Raw genomic sequence first — 20,500 nt, forward strand, 5'->3', positions numbered from 1 at the left:
GGAAGGAATAACCAAAAATGTAAAGGAAAAATAACTGATCAGCATGCTAGGCAGGACATGAATATTCATAAAATATTAGAGCTAGAAGAGGACTTAGTGAGCACTGTATCTGTTTTCCTTATTTTATAGCTGAGGAAATGGACTCAAGGAAACAAAAATGACATGCTAAGGTCACATAGTGAATAACAAGGCTCCTTCAGGACTAGAACTTTGGTTTTCTGGTTCTTAATCCAGCCTTGTAGCTAGCTCAGATTTAGTGCATGTCAAAACAATCTGGTTATTAACCAGTGTTACCTCAATAAATTTAACTTAAAAACTTCTGTTTACAGCATTTATTCAGATTAAATTCAATGTGAAATCAAGGAAGATTATAATCTGGGGAGAAGTAAGGCAGATGTATACTATCAAGTCAGCTCACTCAATTCCATTATAGAAATCTAGTTAAATTCATGTTCCCCACACCCTAAAAAGCTAAGAAAATAAATTGATGCCTTATTAACAAAATTTGCTCAGTATCTAGCATAGTGCTGATAAGTCAGTGTTAAATGAATGAATGGATAAACAAAAGGGCCATGGACAAATTATCAAAATCATTTAAGAAAAAGCATAAAAAGAAGAAACAGCTGTCATCTACAGTGTAAAATTTTCCCCACTTTTTTTTTTTTTTTTTTTTTTTTTTGAGTCCTGAGGTCCTGGGTCATTTAGAGAAGAGCTGAGACTGATTTCAAAAACGAAACTCTATAAAATTGTCTTCAAAACAAACAAAGAAAACAAAACAAAAAAATAGGATGACATCATAGAAATGGCAGCCTGAGGTGAGCCTCTTGAAATCTCCCCCAGAATTTGCAACAAATTGAGCAGCTATAATTCCACAAAGCACTCCCTGCACAGTAGACAAGCAAAACTAAGAGGCGCACAACTGAAATCATCTAAAACTGGGCAAATTGGGCAAGCAGGGGAGGCGGGAAGGGGGAAGTGCAGAGATGCAGGCCAAGCGGGCCAGAGAATGAAGACCAGAGCTCAGAACTCCAAGCTCCCTGCATTCTGGAGCTACTGAAGCCACAGGAGAGGGAAGAACTCGGACTGCTAGCACTCCCCTTAGGGCCCACAGTCCTGCCTGAGGGATCAGCATATACACGGCTGAACCCAATGCTCACAGCAGAGACCTCAGAGCAAAGACTGGGGGAAGAAGGGTGAAAATGGTGGTTTAAGTCCTCACTACCAAGCAAAGGACAGAAGACATAGGCACGGAGCCCAGCCTACCCTTTCCTACCTTCCCAGAGCTTGCCACACCCCAACTTCCCAGTGCTAGAAGCAGCACAGTAGCAGTGTCAGATCAAAAGAACAGAATATTTGCAGTTCTGAGAACTGTGGCCCCACAGCCACAGGTTCATGGCCCAACTAGTTCGGGGAGAAGGGGAGGGAGCCTTGGGTGCAGGATTGGCTGTGCTGGTGTTCGCTGCCATTTCTTAGAGCCACCTCTCACAACCCAACCGACCCCTGCCCTCACCTATCTGGGCGGATCCCTGCAGGGGTAAACAGAGCCACTGAAACACACAGGCTCTGAATGTGGTGCAGGAAGAGCTTTGGAACTTCAGAAGCTTTGGAACATTCAGAAGCTTTGGAACATTCCCCCACGGAGGTGGTGAACTGAGACCCAGGAGACCTGCTCACAGAGGAGAATGCCCACCTTTCAGGGAAACCGCCCCCACCCCCCATCCCCATGGTGTGAGAAGCCTGAACAGTGCAGAGAAAAAATAACTCTACAATGTGAGTGAGAGTAAAAGGCTGCAGTCAGAGAGAAAATAAAACATTCTATCAACACTACTGGAAAATAAAAGAAAGACCTCTTCCTACCAACTTGCTGCAGAACCCACTCCTGTAGATGCCTAGAAAGAGAAATAATAATTCATTAATTGCCATAAATAACCAAGGTAACAAGACAGCTCAGAAAGCAAATGAAAAGTCTCCAGAAAATGAACTTAAAGACATGGAAACATGTGAATTAAATGACAGAGAATTCAAGATTGCAGTTCTGAAAAAAACTCAACGAGATGCCAGTTACACAGACAGGCAGTTTAATGAACTCAGAAACACAATCAAAGAACAAAATGGACATTTTACCAAAGAGATTGAAATTTTAAAAAAGAACCAAATAGAATTTCTGGAGATTAAGAACTCAATAAAGAAATGAAGAATGAAATAGCCATCTTAGGTAATAGAACTGACCAGATGGAGGAAAGAATCAGTGATATCAAAGATAGAAATCTGAAAATAACACAGATGGAAGAAGAGAGAGAATTTGAGAGTTAAAAGAAATGAAAGAATTCTATAAGATCTTTCTAATGCCTTCAGAAAGAGCAATATAAGAATAATGGGCATACCAGAAAGAGAATAAAGGGAGATGTGAACAGAGAGTATATTCAAAGAAATAGTTGACAAGAATGTCTCAAACTTGTGGAAAGAACTACATCCTCAAATCCAAGGGGCGAATAAAACACCTAATTACCTCAATCCCAACAGGCCTTCTCCAAGACCCATTTTATTGAAGCTGTCAAAAATTAACAACAAAGAAAGAATCTTCAAGGCAGGGAGGGAAAAGAAGATGGTAACAGACAAATGAAAGCCCATTAGATTATCATCAAACTTTTTAGCAGCAACTCTACAAGCCAGGAGGGTGTAGAAACAAATATTCAAACTATTGAAAACTATTGAAAGACCAAAAATTATGAGTCAAGAATAATATATACAGCAAAGATATTTTTTAGATATGAAGGAGGAATAAAGACCTTTCCAGACATACAGAAGCTGAGGGTACAACAAGAAGACATAACAGTCTAACATAGGACCTGCACTACAAGAAATACTGAAGAAGGCTATTCAACCTGAAACAAAAAAGCAAAAAATACAAAAGTAGTATTACGAACAGACAGACGGAAGCAAGAAATGGCAACCTCCTACACTAAATAAAACACTATACACTTAAACATAACATAGAGGGTAAAGAAGGAAGAAAAGCACTTAAAAAGAAAAAAACAACTTGCTGCTGCAGTACAGAAATCAACTCACAGCATAAATAGGAATAATTTGTGACAGCAAAACATAAAAGGGGAGAGAGTAAAGGTCTGAACTGGCAAAAGGGAATGCAGAAAGGGAGCATGCTGAAGAAAATGAAATACTCTAAATATGAAACTTTATTTTACATGAATTTAATGGTCACCACTCAAAAAAAAAAAATCCAGAACTGAAATATATAACATAAAAAAAGAAGAAAACGAGGGGAAAATTATAGAATACAATAACTGCAAAAGAATAGAGAGCAACAAAAAGGCAAAGAAAAAATGGAGACACTGTCCTACCAGAAAACCAAAGATAGAATGACAGTAAATCCTCACATATTAATAATCACCCTAAATGTAAATGGACTGAACTCACCAATAAAAAGGCACAGAGTAGCAGATTGGACCAGAAAATTAAAATTAAACCCAACCATATGCTGCTTCCAAGAGACACATCTCAGCTATAAGGACAAATATAGGTTCAAAGTGAAAGGGTGGAAATTGAGACTTCAAGCAAATGGTATTCAGAGAAAACCAGGTGTAGCCATACTGATATCAGATGAAAGAGACTTCAGCATAAAAGAGATAACAAGAGACAAAGATGGACATTTCATAATGATAAAGGGGACTATACAACAAGAAGACATAACAGTCATCAATATTTATGCCCCCAATCAGGGAGCACCAAAATATACAAAGCAACTACATACAGAACTAAAGGGAGAAATTGACCAAAACACAATTATAGCAGGGAAACTAAATACATAATTGAAATCTATGGATAGATATCCAAACAGAAAAAAAAAAATACAGAAATATCAGCCTAAAATGGCACATTAAATGAAATGGACATAATTGACATTTATAGAGCACTTAATCCTAGAACATCAGACTACTCATTCTTTTCCAGCATACCTGGAACATTCTCACAGATAGACCATATATTGGGACATAAAACTAGCCTCTGCAAATTTAAGAAGACTGAAATCATACCAAGCTTATTCTCTGATCACAAGGCTTTGAAATTGGATATTAACTGCAAAAAAGAAAGTAGGAAAAACCACAAATATGTGGAGATTAAACAACATACTTTTAAAGAACGACTGGGTCAAACAAGAAATAAGAGGAGACATCAAAAGATACATAGAAACAAATGAGAATGAGAATACCTCCTACCAAAATTTTTCGGATGCAATGAAAGCTGTTTTAAGAGGGAAATTTATATCATTGCAGGCCTTTCTCAAGAAACAAGAAAAATTCCAGATAAATAACCTCACGTTACACCTTAAAGACCTAGAAAAAGAAAAACAAATGAAACCCAAAGTCAGCAGAAGGAAGGAAATAATAAAAGTCAGAGCAGAATTAAATGAAATAGAGAACAAAAAGACAATAGAAAAAATTAATGCAACAAAGAGTTGGTTCTTTGAAAAGATTAATAAAATGACAAACCCTTAGCTAGACTCACTTTACAAAAAGATAAAAGATACAAATAAACAAAATCAGAAATAAAACAGGGGAAGTTATCACGGATGCCACAGTAATACAAAGGATCATGCAAGAATACTATGAAGGACTATATTCCACCAATTCAATAACGTAGAAGAAATGGACAAGTTCTTAGAAACATATAGCCTTCCTAGGCTGAATCACAAAAAACTGGAAAATCTAAATAGACCGATCACCAGTATGGAAATTGAATCAGTCATCTGAAACCGTCCCAAAAGCAAAAGTCCAGGACCAGATGGCTTCACTAGTGAATTCTACGAAACATTCAAAGAGGATTTAATATCTGTCCTACTGAAATGCTTCCAAAAAACTGAAAGAGACAATACTCCCTAACTAATTTTATGAGGCCAACATTACACTGATATCAAAACCTGGTAAGGATGACACAAAAAAAGAAAACTACAGACCAATATCTCTGATGAATACAGATGTAAAAATCCTAAACAAAATTCTAGCAAATCAAGTTCAACAATGCCTTAAAAAGATTATACATCACAACCAAGTGGGGTTCGTCCCAGGGGTACAAGGATGGTTCAACATACGCAAATCCATCAATGTGATAAATCACATAAACAAAGGACAAAAATCATATGATCCTATCAATAGATGCAGAAAAAGCATTTGACAAGATACAACATCCATTTATGATTAAAACACTTAATAAGATGGGTATAGAAGGAAAATACCTCAACATAATAAAGGGCATATATGACAAGCCCTCAGCTAATCTCATAATTAACAGTGAAAACCTGAAGTCCTTTGCTCAATGTTCAGGAATACGACAGGGCTGTCCCCTATCACCTCTGCTTTTCAACATAGTATTGGAAGTCCTTGCCAGAGCAATCAGGCAAGAGAAAGAAATAAAAGGCATCCAAATTGGGAATGAAGTAGATAAATTGTCACCACTTGCAGATGACATGATACTATACATAGAAAACCCTAAAGACTCCAGCAAAAAGCTATTCAAAACAATAAACGAATGCAGTAAAGTTGCTGGCTACAAAATCAAGGTAGAAAAGTCCATTGCATTCCTATATGCTAACAATGAAATCTCAGAAAAAGAAAAAAGAAAAAAAAATTCCTTTTGCAATTGCAACAAAAAGAATAAAAAACCTAGGAATAAACTTAACCAAGGATGTGGGGAAGAGCTGTACATTGAAAACTATAAGACATTTTTAAAAGAAATTGAAGAAGACACAAAGAAATGGAAAGACATTCCGTGTTCATGGATTGGAAGAATTAACATAGTTAAAATGGCCATATTATTCAAAGCAACACACAGATTTAATGCAATCCTCGTCAAAATCCCAATGGCATTTTTTTTTTTTTTTTTTTTTTTAGTTTCAGGTGTCAAAACAATGTAATAGTTAGACATTTTCACCCCTCACAAAGTGATAACCCCCCTCCCCAATCTACTACCCTGCTGACATCACACACAGCTGTTACATTTCCACTATCTCTATTCCTTATGCTGTACTCCACACCCTGTGACTATAGATATATGAAATTATAGTTGACATTTATTATTATTCAGCTTCAGGTGTACACTGCAGTGGTCAGGCACCTACACCATCCATGAAGTGGTCTCCCTGATAAGACAAGTATCCATCGGATACCCTACAAAATCTTCACAACAGTGTTGATTATATTCCCCAAACTGACTTTCGTATCCCCGTGGCGATGTAGTGGTTACCGATTGTGGTTTCTAATCCCCTCACCTTCTTCCTCATCTCCAACCCCCCAGCCATCTAGCAACCCTCAGTTTTTCCTCTCTATCTCTGAGACTGTTTCTGATTAGTTTGTTCATTTATTCTATTCTTTAGATTCCACATATAAGTAAGGCCATATATTATTTGTCTTTCTCCATCTGACTTATTTCACTTAGCAAAATATTCTCTAGGTCCACCCATATTGTTGCAAATGGTAAGATTTCATTTTTCTTTATGGCCAAGTAATACTCCATTTTATAAATGTATGACAGCTTCTTAATCCAGTCATCTACAAATGAGCATTTCGGTTGTTTCCACGTCTTGGCTATTGTGAATACTGCTGCAATGAACATAAGGGTGCATAAATTTTTTTGAATTCGTGTTTTGGATTTCTCTGGATAGATACCTAGCAGTGTAATTGTTGGGTCATAAGGTAGTTCCATTCCCAGTTTTTTGAGATACCTCCATACTGTTTTCCATAGTGGCTGCACCAATCTGCAATTCCACCAGCAATGCACGAGGGATCCCTTTTCTCCGCATCCCTCCAGCACTTGTTGTTTGTTGCTTTATTGATGATAGCCATTTTGACTGGGGTGAGGTGGTATCTCATTGTGGTTTTTTATTTGCATTTTTCTAATGATTAGTGACGTTGAGCATTTTTTCATACGTCTGTTTGCCATCTCTATATCCTCTTTAGAAAAATGTCTTTTCTTGTCCTCTGCCCATTTTTTAATTGGGTTGTTTGTTTTTTTGGTGTTGAGTTGAATGACTTTTTTATAGATTTTAGATATTAAGTCTTTATCGGATGTATAATTGAAAATATCTTCTCCCATTCAGTAAGATGCCTTTTTGTTTTGTCAATGGTTTCCTTTGCTGTGAAAAAAATTTTACTTTGATGTAATCCTACATGTTTACTTTTTCTTTTACTTCCCTTGCCTGAGGGGATATATCAGTAAAAATATTACTAAGGGTAATGTCTGCAAACTTTCTTCCGATATTTTCTTCTAGGAGTTTTATATTTTCAGATGTCACATTTAAATCTTGAATCCGTTTTGAATTCATTCTTGTATATGGTGTAATGAGGTGGTCCAGCTTCATTGTTTTGCACATGTCTGTCCAGGTTTCCCAACACCATTTATAGAATAAACTATCTTTACCACAATGTAAATTCTTGCCTCCATTGCCATAGATTAAATGACCATATAGGCATGGACTTATTTCTGGACTCTATTCTGTTCCATTGATCTACGTGTGTGTGTGTTTATGCCAGTACGGTGCTGTTTTGATTACTATCAGCCTTGTAGTATAATTTGATGTCAGGTATCGTGATACTTTGTTCTTATTTCTCATGACTGCCATGATTATTTGGGGTCTTTTATGGTTCCATATAGATTTTAGAATTATATGTTCTATTTCTGTGAAAAATGTCCTTGGCAGTTTGAGAGGAATGTGTTGAATCTGTATATTGCTTTAGGCAGTATGGACATTTTAACGATATTAATTCTTCCTATCCATGAGCATGGTATGTGTTTCCATCTATTTGTATCTTCTTAAATTTCTCTCTTCAGTGTCTTACAAGTTTCTGAGTACCGATCTTTCACTTTGGTTAGATTTATTCCCAGTATTTTATAGTCTTTGAAGCAATTATAAATGGGATTGTGATCTTAATTTATTCTTCTGATAGTTTATTATTGGTGTATACAAATGCAGCTGATTTCTGAATATTAATTTTGTATCCTGTTACTTTACTAAATTCATTTATCAGTTCTAACAGTTTTTTCATGGAGTTTTTGGGGTTTTCTCTATATAGTATCATGTCATTTGCATATAAAGAAAATTTTACTTCTTCCTTACCTATTTGGATTCCTTTTATTTCTTTTTCTTGTCTGATTGCTGTGGCATGAACTTCCAGAACTATATTGAATAAAAGTGGAGAAAGTGGGGAACCTTATCTTGTTCCTGATCTTAAGGGGAATGGTTTTAACTTTTCCAATTGAGTATGATGTTAGCTGTGGGTTTATCATAGATGGTCTTTATTATGTTGAGATATAGTCCCTCTATTCCCACTTTCTTAAGAGTTTTTATCATAAATGGCTTCTGGATTTTGTCAAATGCTTTTTCTGCATCTATTGATATCATAGGACTTTTATTTTTCACTTTGTTAATGTGGTATATCACATTAATTGATTTGTGCATATTGAACCAACCTTGCATACCAGGGATGAATCCCACTTGATCATGGTGTATGCTCTTTTTAAAGTATTGCTGAATTCTGTTTGCTAATATTTTGTTGAGGATTTTTGCATCTCTGTTCATCAGGGATATCGGCCTGTAGTTTTCTTTTTTATTTTTTGTAATGTAATGTCTTGATTTTTTTGTAATGTCTTGATTTTTAAATCAGGGTGATAGTGACCTCACAAAAAAGAGTTTGGGAGCCTTCCCTCCTTCTGGATTTTTTTTAATAGTGTGAGGAGAATAGGTGATAATTCTCTTTTGAATGTTTTGTAAAATTCACCTGTAAAACCATCTGGTCCAGGGCTTTTGTTTGTTGGGAGCTTGTTGATGACTGATTCAATTTCCCTGGTAGTAATCAATCTACTTCAATTTTCCGTTTCTTCATGAGTTAGCCTTGGAAGGTTGTATGTTTCTAAAAAATTATCCATTTCTTCCAGATTGTCTAATTTGTTGGTGTATAGTTGCTCATAGTAATTTCTTAAAATTTTTTGCATTTCTGTGGTGTCTATTGTCATTTCTGTTTCATTTCTGATTTCATTAATTTGAGTCCCCTGTCTCTCTCTCTCTCTCTCTCTTTTTTTTTTTTTTTTTTTTTTTTTATGAATCTGGCTAAAAGTTTGTTGATTTTGTTTATCTTCTCAAAAAACCAGCTCTTGTATTGTTTCTTTGTATTGATCTTTTGTATTGTTTTTTTGGTCTCTATTTCATTTATTTCCTCTCTCGTCTTTATTATCTCCTTCTTTGTACTCCCTTTAAGCTTATTTTGCTGTTCTTTCTCCAGATCCTTTAAGTGTAAGGATAAACTGTTGATTTGAGATTTTTCTTTAGGTAGGCTTACATTGGTATGAATTTCCCTCTGAGGACTGCTTTCACTGCATCCCATAGATTTTGGGTTGTTGTGTTTTAATTTTCATTTGTCTCAAGGTGTCTTTTGATTTCTTCCTTGATCTCATTGTTAACCCATTCATTATTTAGTAACATGTTATTAACCCTTCATGTATTTGTGTGTCTTCCAGTTTTTTTCCTGTAGTTGATTTCTAATTTCATAGCACTGAGGTAAGAGAAGACACTTGATATGATTTCAATTTTCTTAAATTTATTGAGATTTGTCTTGTAGCCTAACATGTGATCTATCTTGGAATATGTTCCATGTGTGCTGAAGAAAAATTTATATTCTGCAGCTTTGGGGTGAAATGCTCTAAAAATATCGATTAAATCCAACTGGTCCAATGTGTCACTTAAGGCCACTCTTTCCATATTGATTTTATGTATGGAGGACCTGTCCCTTTTCGTCAGTGGTGTGTTGAAGTCCCCTACTACAATAGTGTTACTGTTGATCTCCGTCTTTATGTCAGTCAATATCTGTTTTATGTATTTAGGTGCTCCTATGTTGGGTGCATAGATGTTTACTAGGGTTATGTCCTCTTGTTGGATCGATCTATTTATTATTATGTAGTGCCCATCTTTGTCTTTTAATATATTCTTCACTTTAAAGCCTATTTTGTCAGATATAAGTATTGCTACTGCAGTATTTCTCTCATTTCCATTTGCATGAAATATCTTACTCCATCTTTCACTTTCAGCCTGTGCGTATCTTTTGATCTGAGGTGAGACTCTTGTATACAGTGTATGCAAGGCTCTTCTTTTCTTATCCACTCAACCACCCTGTGTCTTTTGATTGGAGCATTTAATACGTTTATATTTAAAGTGATTATTGATAGGTACATAGTTATTGCCATTTTGTTATTTGTATTTCTGGTCTTCATTAGTTAGATTGTTTTCATCTTTCTGCTTACAGAAGCCCTTTTAACATTTTCTGCAATGCTGGTTTGGTGGTAATGAATTCCTTTAGCTTATTATTTTCTGGGAAGCTCTTTAATATATCACCTTGAATTTTAAATGATTGCCTTGCTGAATAAAGCAATCTAGGTTGTAGGCCTTTGTTTTTCATCACTTTGAATACTTCCTGCCAGTCCCTTCTGGGATGCAAAGATTCTGTAGAAAAGTCATTTGATAGTCTTATAGGAGTTCCCTTGTATTTAACCTGCTATCTTTCTCTGGTCGCTTTTAGGATTCTCCCTTTGTCTTTAACCTTTGCCATTTTAACTATAATGTGTCTTGGTGTGGGCCTGTTTGGGTTCATCTTGGTTGAAATTCTCTGCACTTCCTGGGATTGTATGTCAATTTCCTTCACCAGGCTAGGGAAGTTTTCGGTCATTATTACTTCAACTATGTTCTCGATCCCTTGCTGCCTTTCTTCTTCTTCTGGTATTCCTATGATGTGCATGTTGTTGCTCATGATGTCATCCCACAGGTCTCTTAAACCATTTTCATGGTTTTTTATTCTTTTTTCTTTTTCTTGTTCCACTTGGGTGATCTCTGCTAATTTATTTTCTAAATCGCTGATTCGATCCTCTGCCTCATCTAACCTGCTGATAATTCTTTCAAGTGTGTTCTTTATTTCAGTTATTGTATTCTTTAGTGCTAACTGGTTGTTCTTCATGATTTCTCTGTCCTTCTTTATGTCGTCATTAAGCTCCTTAAACATTGTTATTATCAGTGTTCTAAACTCTATCTCTAATAGATTGGTCACCTCTATTTCATTTAGTTCCAGTTCTGTTTATGTTCTTTTACATGGGACATGTTTCTTTGTTTCCTCATTCTGGCTAACTCTCTGTGTTTGCTTCGATGTAGTAATTGCACTGCCTCCCTATTTTCCTGTGCATGTGCTCCAGAAATGACCCTTGTGTTGTGTGTATTCTCCTGTTAAAGTTGAACTTTAATTCCTTTTTTGGCTTGTCAGTAAGTGGGATTGTCATCTACTTGTCAGTAGGTGAGGCTTGGCTCCTCTGGGCTCTTGTGCATGTACAGAATTCCCTCTGGGTGTGTCACTTGTAGGTCAAACCTGGTTTGGTCTGGAGTTGGCCTCTGGGTGTGTTGATTCTTGTGCCTCCTGGGGTGGGCCCTGGTGTAGGGCTATTTCAGAACAAAGCAAATCACCAAGCACAACAACAACAACAACAACAAAGAGAAAACCAAATACACTCACATGTAAAAACAACCAACACTCAACACAGAAAAAAATACCAAAAAAAAAAAAAAAAGAAAAGAAACAAAATAATAGCAACACTAAAAAAAAAATACCAATACAGAAAAATGAAAAGAGGAAGGCAAAGTAGGGCAAAGAAAAGAAAAAAAAAATAAAGAAAAGAAAGAGAATGGGGAAAATGCATATATATATATGTGCTAAAAATGATAACAATACTAAATAAAAAGCAGCGCCAGTTTCAGCTTAAGTCCACCAAGCTATCTCCAGGTTGTCCTCTGCTGTAAAAAGACTCCTCTGCTCCTTATGGAAGCAGAGCCAGCCACCTGGTATCCAGAAGGACCCTGGCAACACAGTTCTAGATGAGTGGGGCTATGGACTGTAGTTGGTAGTTTTTACAAAGTCAGTGCACTTTCTGCTCTCGCCTGCACAAACGCGCAATTAGAGCACCACAGCAACCCACTCGGAAGTGGGCTTCTTCCCTGTACGTAGGTCTCATGGGTCTTAGGGCACTTGTTCCATCCGGTGGTGTGCAGGGCATGAGATTTCTGACCTACTGAAAGCCCAGAGCTGCCTCTGCCATCTACTGCTAACCCCTTCCTGTGTGTCTGCAGCTGTAATTGTGCTGCTGTGAGCAGCCCAGAAAACATGGGGCCTGGGAAGGCAAGTATCTTCCGTCTCCCTGCCCAGCCTCTTTCCTAGGTCACAGCTGCAAACTGGCTTTTTCTGGATCCTGAGCGCTACAGTTCCTCTGAAATCTGACACTACCCCTCACTTCAGGGACCAGCTTGAGACTCTGGAACGTCAGGGGTAGGATTGCTGTGGGAGAGTGGGGGGAGGGGCCCAAACATGGAGTTTGCTTTCTGTCTGACCCAGAGTGCAGCTTGCCTCAAATGCTGGGTACGCTGATTCTTGGCAGGACTGTGGGGCACAGGGAAAGAGCCCAGAGCTTGGCTACTGCAATCTCCAGTCTGCGTCCTGGGGCTGCACATCTCCGCAGCCACAGAAGCAGGCCACATCTCCACACTGCTCCCTTCCCTCTTCCCCAGCTCACCTGGTTTGCCCACCTTCAAGTAATCCTCATGCGAGTCTCTTAGCTGTTTTGTGTGATGAGCAGAGGTTCCTCTGCTCATAGATGTTCAAGTTGTGGCAACTTCCAGAGGAGAACTCAAGAAGCCCACCTTACTGCCTTCATTTATCCCAATGGCATTTTTTAAAGAAATAGAACAAAAAATCATCAGATTTGCATGGAACCATAAAAGACCCCGAATAGCCAAAGCAATCCTAAGAAAAAAGAACAATTCTGGAGATATCAACTCCATGACTTCAGCTTGTACTACAGGGCAAAAATAATTGAAACAGCATGGTATTGGCAGAAAAACAGACACATAGACCAATGGAATAAAATCGAGAACCCAGAAATAAACCCACATAAATATGGACAATTTTCCACAAAGGAGCCAAAAACATACAATGGAGAAAAGACAGCCTCTTCAATAAATGATAATGGCAGAATTGGAAAGCCACATGCAAAAGAATGAAACAGGACTACAATTTGTCACCATGTACCAAAATTAACTCAAAATGGATCAAAGACCTAAGCATAAGACCTGAAACAATACACTGCATAGAAGAAAACATAGATACTAAACTCATGGACTTTGGGTTCAAAGAGGATTTTATGAATTTGACTTCAAAGGCAAGAGAAGTAAAAACTAAAATAAGTGAATGGGACTATATCAAACTAAAAAGCTTCTGTACAGCAAAAGAAACCATCCACAAAATAAAGAGGCAACCAACAGAAAGGGAGAAGATTTTTGCAAACAATGCCTCTGATAAGGGGCTAATATCCAAAATATATAAGGAACTCATGCAGCTCAACAGCAAAAAAATAAACCATGGTGGTAAAAACACAGTATGATATATGGATGATGTATTACAGTACACCTACAAATCTATGTAACTTTACTAACAATTGTCACCCCAATAAACGTTAATTAGGAAAAAAAAAAGAAAGAAACAAACCCAAACAATCCAATTTGAAAATGGGCAGAAGACCTGAAGAGACATTTCTCCAAAGAGGATATACAAATGGCCAATAGACATGAAAAAATGCTCAACATCACTAATCATCAGAAAAATGCAAATAAAAACCACAATGAGATATCACCTCTCCCCGGTTAGAATGGCTATCATCAAATATTAACAAGTGTTGGAGAAGCTGTGAAGAAAAAGGAACCCTCATACACTGTTGGTGGGAATGCAGACTGGTGCAGCTGCTATGGAAAGCAGTGTAGAGGTTCTTCAAAAAATTAAGAATGGAATTACCATATGACCCAGCAATCCCTCTCCTGGGTATCTACCCCCCAAAAAATCTGAAAACACGTGTCCTTAAAGATATATGTGCTCTGATGTTCATTGCAGCTTTATTTACGGTGGCCAAGACATGGAAACAACCAAAGTGTCCTTTGATAGATGATTGGATAAAGAAGATGTGGTATAAATACACAATGGAATACTATTCTGCCATAAGAAAAGATGAAATAGTACCATTTGCAACAACATGGATGGATCTTGAGATTATTATGCTAAGCAAAATAAGTCAGATAGAAAAAGTCAAGAACCATCATTTCACTGATGTGTGGTATGTAAAACTGAAAACAACAAAGGAACAAGACAAACAAAAGAAACAAAAACTCATAGACACAGACAATAGTTTAGTGGTTACCAGAGGGTAAGGGGACAGGAGGGTGGTAAATGAAGGTAAAAGGGATCAAATATATGGTGATGGAAGGAGAACTCACTCTGGGTGGTGAACATACAATGTGATATATAGATGATGTATTACAGAATTGTACACCTGAAACCTATGTAACTTTACTAACCATTGTCACCCCAATAAACTTTAAAATAAAAAAGTAATAATAGTAAAAATAATAATCTGAGAACTTATTAAAATGTAAATATTTCAGGGTGGCCAGTTATCTCAATTGGTTAGAGAGCGGTGCTCTTAACAACAAGCTTGCAGTTTCGATCCCCACATGGGCCACTGTGAGCTGCGCCCTCCACAACTAGATTGCAACAACTACTTGACTTGGAGCTGATGGGTCCTGGAAAAACACACTTAAATAAATAAATAAAAGTTTAAAAAAAAGTTTCCCTCTACACTCTTATTGCCCATAGAACAATGGCTTTCAAACTTAAAAAAATGCAGATATTTTAGATCTCACCCCTAAATTTTAATTTAGTGTAATTAGAGTAGGGTTCAGGAACTTCATTCACTTCATTCACTCATGCTGCCAACCTCAACCTTTGGAAAAACTCTTCTTTCCTACGTGAAAGAAAATGATGCCTTTCTAACTCCTTGGAAAACACCATAAAAGGATGCAAGGTCTATGGGATAGACATTGTAACAAAACATTACAGAAGAGCAAAATGGTTTTCTTTTTATACTGACTCTCCTCCTAGAGCGCCTCATAGCACTGTATATGAATATGTATGAATGGGTTCATACCTCAGAGTTAAAATAAGGTACAGAAGCGAAGTTCACACTGTTGCCCTCTCCTTTCAGAGTGTCAGAAAAACACACTGACATCTATCAAGAACTTTCTGGAGTAACTGCTGTCCATGGTTACGCAATGAAACATTCTTTCCAGTAGCAACCCCCAAAATGACTTCTGATATTTGTGCCTCATACTAAAACAAAACACGGTGGTAGGTAGCAAGAGAATGTTCAAAGTCAAAGTTTGGAAGTGACCTCTGTGATCTTGGATACATTATTCCATCTCCTAGGTTTGCATTTCTCCATGTACATTTTTAATGGCGCCTCTATACTAACATGTGGATGTAATGAATGTAGGGTAGTTGCTCAATAAGTGGTTATTGAGGCCAAACTCTTTGCTTCACTGTTCACTCCCATCTGACCGACCCTTCAGCAATGCCCTGCAGCTCTACCTGTTCTCGCTGCCTTGCCATCCTGGCCCGAGACTTGCATTTGTCCCCTGGGTTGTTGCAGTGGCTTCCTCCCGGTCTCTGTTTCTGCTCTTGCCTTGCTCCTCCTCACACTCTTCTCAGCACAGTCAGAGCATGTCACTCCTCTGCTCAAACCCTCCTCTGACTTCCCCCTGGGACACAGTAAAATCAGTCTTACCCGCAACACTGCAAATTCCATCCCGCACCCAAAGATGATTGTCCTCATCTCCTACTGCTCCCTCTCTTGCTCCTTTCAGCCACATAGGCCTCCTTGCTATTTCTCGGACTCCCCAGACAGACTTCTACCTTAGGCCATCTGCCATCCTATTCCTTAGGCCATCCTATTCTTTCCGCCTGGATCACTTTCCCTTTATTTATCAGCCTAGCTCACTCTCTCACCTTCTCAGTGAGGAATTCCCTGCAACCCTATTTAAAATTGCACCGCCACTGACACTTTCCTTGCATTTTTCTTTTTAACATAGCAGTTATCACCACCTTACATACTACAGATCTCGTGCATCCGCGTTGTTGGCTGCCTGTCTCCTATCACAGGATGGAAGGCACATCATCAGGTTCTTCCTTTCAGGGTGCCGTCCGATCACCCCCACACAGCTTCGCCTGGCCACAGAGCCCAGGTGGTAACTGACTCCTTGATGCAAGAGCCAGAGCTACGACCGCGGGGTGGAGCAGAGTGCGGGGGAGGGAGGTATAACCTCATTCTACAATGACCAGAAGCATCTTGAGAGTAGTTGCCATGGGGTCTGCTGTTACCCTCTGCTCCATAACATGGGGTGTGGTTTCGGGAGAAGGTGTCAGCAGGGAGGGAGGGAAACTGTTTTCAGAATAAGCCCCAGGTCTGTTGACACCCACAGCTTCATGTCATGGCGCTGTGTTGGAAGGAGGTATGGGGGAAGGGTGAGAACTATTTTAGCTGAATGTTTGGAGGTTTCAGTAGTCCCTTCATCTAATAACTCAGGAACAGTGGAGATCTGAAGCCTGCAAGACAAATCTAAAACTGAGAGTGAGCTGGAATCATTAATGTGTGTACTATAGAAAGTGGAGAATCTCACATGGTTCCGGAATTTTGAGGATAATTCACTTCTATTGTGATAGATGTGCCCTTTCTCTTCCTTTCAGCCCAAGCCCCAACCCCAAACCACCTAATACAGTGTATGTACTTTATATGACTCAGGACACAGAGTGGATAGAGAGGTCCTGGAACTGACCTCTCGATTGATATTTTCTTACAAGGACTATCTTTGCCAAGAAGACAAAAATTCAGGGGCAGTTTTTGAGATGCATGCAGCCCCTGCTGCTTATGTGCACCTCCTGTCCCGTGGGCACCTAACTGTCCCTCTGCCAGATGCCAGTGTGGGAGAGAGGACATCAGGGAGGTGGCTCTGGTATAGTCCCACTGCAGTTGTGGCAGGAAAGGAACTTGGGAAGGAGCATGGGAAGGAGGCCTGAAAGGAGTCCTGTGGCCGATAGTGGGACCACCAGCATGGGTTTACCTGCTGGCTGCCCCTGCAGGCTGCAGCCTGGGGAGCTGCCTGGGGATGGAGGAAGGGCTGTGAGTATGGGCCCTTGTGCACTGTGTCTCTGTTTCTGCTGTGTTGTTCTGTATGTGATGTTTTTGTTTTGTTAAAGTTCGTGTGTATTAGGTTGTTGCTTGAGAGGGTACAAGTGCTGGTAGCATCCGGGAGGGGCTTGTGAGCAGGGCTGTGATGTAAGAATATGTTAGATTTGCTAGCAGTTTCTGAGTGTGGGCCGCGATCATTTCTCATGAAGCCGAAGAATGGAAACACGGACCAGGGAGAGGCAAAATGTTTTTTTAAAAGGATAGTTTATTAGAGGCAGGACAAGAGGTTGCAGCTCCTGAGCGGGAGGGGGTCCCGAATGGGGGTGCCCCATGACTGAGGCAATAGCTCTTACATTTATACCTTCCCTTGCCTGCTTGGGGAAGGGGAGCTGTTTGAAGAAGGGAACTTGTTTGAAGAAGGGAACTGGAGCCTTCTAATGAAATTGTCTACGGGGTTTGTTCTGCTTGCCCATCCTGAAGGAATTAGCAAAGTAACCCACTCTTATCTATCACATCTGCTCCATCTGTCAGGCCAAAATGAATTTTATGATTTACCTCAAGGACTTGTTGTTACATTATATCCTGGAGCGAAGGAGTGATTTCAAAACCTGAAGTTTTAGGATATGACTGTCTTTGTTTATTCCTCCCGGGACCTCCCTGTCTACCTAGGGACAGGCCAACTCTCCTGTTATCAGCTGTGAGGCAACACCTGGCTCACAGACCTTAGGCACCAGCCTTCCTTAGATGCACCTCCAAAAACTAGGTCTAAGGGTATGTTATACCTCCTCACTCCCTTCTTCCTAATGCTCAGATCTTAGCTATCTGTAGTAGAACTATGAAGAACAGAACTTAATGGTGACATGACAAACTAACCAAACCACAGTCCTCTGGAAATTCAGCCTTTTCCTCTCATGCCCTCCTTCGGGTCCTTTGAGTGTAGGTGTGACATCTCCTTTATCCCCTCCACATTCCTCTCTTAGATAAGAGCTAAAATCTTTGAAACTTAATTCTTAGAAAGAAGAAATTCTCTCCCAATTCACCAGGACAGAATTCTTCGTTATCATTTAAGTCATCTTTTGCTTATTGATACGCTCTTATTTCTCATTGGATGGATGCTATTATCAGGAGCTTCTCCATCCATGCTCCCCAGTACACAATATCCTTTTGTTTCAATTCCAAGTCACAGTGCTGCATGATTTACATACAAAGAGATGCATGTTCCTGGCTACTCCTGACCTTTTAAGTCAGGTTATCAGGCAATTCCCTGTGCAAAATGACAATTTTCTTTTTCATTCTTGAGTGACATATTCTACTTGAGCTGTTTGCTTTTCCTACCAGCTTTTTCTCTTTAGCTCTCCTCTCTTTATTGAGGTCAGTTCTTAGCACCATTGCTGTTCCTTGGGAACCCCCTTTTTTCTTGGTGAGTTTCTGAGTTTTGCTTTGCCTTCAGCAGATTTCTGTCATGTTCTTGGTTATGGTTTCCTTTTTTGCTAGCCTATATTATTTTGTGAAGCAAAACTGGAACTGACACATACAAAGTGTACTTTATTATCATTATCTGAAATTTCATTGATAAGGACAACGCTTTTTTCCAAGACTTGACTAAAACACAGATGTTATGGGGATGAAAAAACCTTACTGTGGATTTCACACTAATATGAAAATGTCCATTATCCAGTTCTCCTTAGAAGAGAGACTTGACTGGGGAAGAAAACAGAGCTGATCTAAGAGGTTAATAGTGGAGCTGCTTGATCTGGCTGACGGGATGACCCAGCAGGCTGAATGTCAAAGGCAGTGAGAAGGGGTCTGGTGGCTGGGACCTCGGTTGAGGAGCCTGGGAAACTCTGACATCCAACCTTGCTCCTTGCACACCTGGCACCTTGATCTCATTGTGGTACACTGTGACTTGGCTTAAGCAACAATGGGCTGAGGGTCAGCCAGGACTCACCCACCTGCATACATGTGCTGAACTCCAATGCTAAACCTCTTCCCCAGATGACCGCAAGGGAAGGGATTTAAACTATAAATTGGGAGCTCCACCTTGGTAAGTAGGGGTGCAGACAGCATAGCTGAAAATAAACCGTGAGTGCAGGCTGGCCTGGCAGAGGGGGAGAGAATGCCTTTTCCTATCATTCATGAGAACCGAGGAGAGAAGAAAGCAAAGAGTGGGTGAGGGAAGAAGGGGGCAGGCAGTGGCTATGTGTCTTGGGTGATAAGGATCTAAGGAAGAATTTATTTAAGCCAAAACTGACTAACATTGCTGGGAAGCAAGATCTCCAATGCATCTGAGAATGACAGTTTTGCGGTTTATTTTATGCATTTGAAATTAAGGAGGGAACATAAAGAAATTACATGAGGGTAGGAGAAAGCAAGGTGGAGAATAGATTACAGGATAGTTAATAAGATTATGTGCTCTCTTGAGGGGTGTTAGGCTTATTTCAAAGGTGTGTTAACCTAGATGCCTAAAAAACAATGGGCAGGGCTTGCTTAAGGCAAAGCTAAAGAAGTTATATGCCTGGGGGGTGACTACCAACCATGACATGGCTAATTAGGAATTTATGACTAGATAACCCTGTGAGGTTACTTTCCATAGGGTCCCTTTTTCACCCAGAGATTTTAATATTTATTATCAAAGCACACTGAAAAAGTTGTCCTGGGAAAAATCAGACTTTTGCTGTATTTCCTTATGGCTTGTTACTGTTTTATTTTGATGCTGGGGCAATGGTGGAAGGTACCATAATCATTTTAGAACCTATGGTCTCTAAAAATCTTTTCTCCAGTCCTGGGGGAAACTGGTGGCCACAGAAGCAACAACTGCTGTTACTTTGTGTTTCCATAGCCTCTCTCCCACTGCCCTCTTGGGTTGGCAGGAACACATAAACCCTTCCCCACTCCTCAACTGTATCAACCCTGTCCTGCTGGTAGGAGCAGGACCGGAGACCGAGGGGTAGCTGAAGGGGGCAGGAAGGTGTGTGCCATCAATGTGCAAATAGATCTCCCCATAGGATTAAGTATGCATGAGAGGTGGAGTCTAATAAAATGCAGCCCATCCATCTAATTGCAAATGATATTTTGTTAATCAAAAGTCAGTTAAAGAGAAAAAATGATAAAAAATGATACATATATCCCTCAAATACTTCTTTAACTTAAAACACATGATTGTGCGTTCATTGCCAACACTTTGATGTAGGGCTAAGGCCTTCTCTTGGGCAACAGGTGGGATGACTGGAACTCTTTGTCTATCCGTGCATACACTGCTCTCATAATTCTTCATTTATAATTTCTGTTCTAATTTCTGTTTCTATTTTGATTTTTTAAAAGCAAAGTGAGAAAACAAAGCCATTTGAGAAGAAATCTGAGCACTGAAACTTCTAGTTTTAGAATATTTTCCTCA

This window comes from Rhinolophus sinicus, chromosome 4, assembly GCF_057876585.1.
Source record: "Rhinolophus sinicus isolate RSI-liver-muscle chromosome 4, RSI-T2T, whole genome shotgun sequence".
NCBI classification, from domain to species: domain Eukaryota; kingdom Metazoa; phylum Chordata; class Mammalia; order Chiroptera; family Rhinolophidae; genus Rhinolophus; species Rhinolophus sinicus.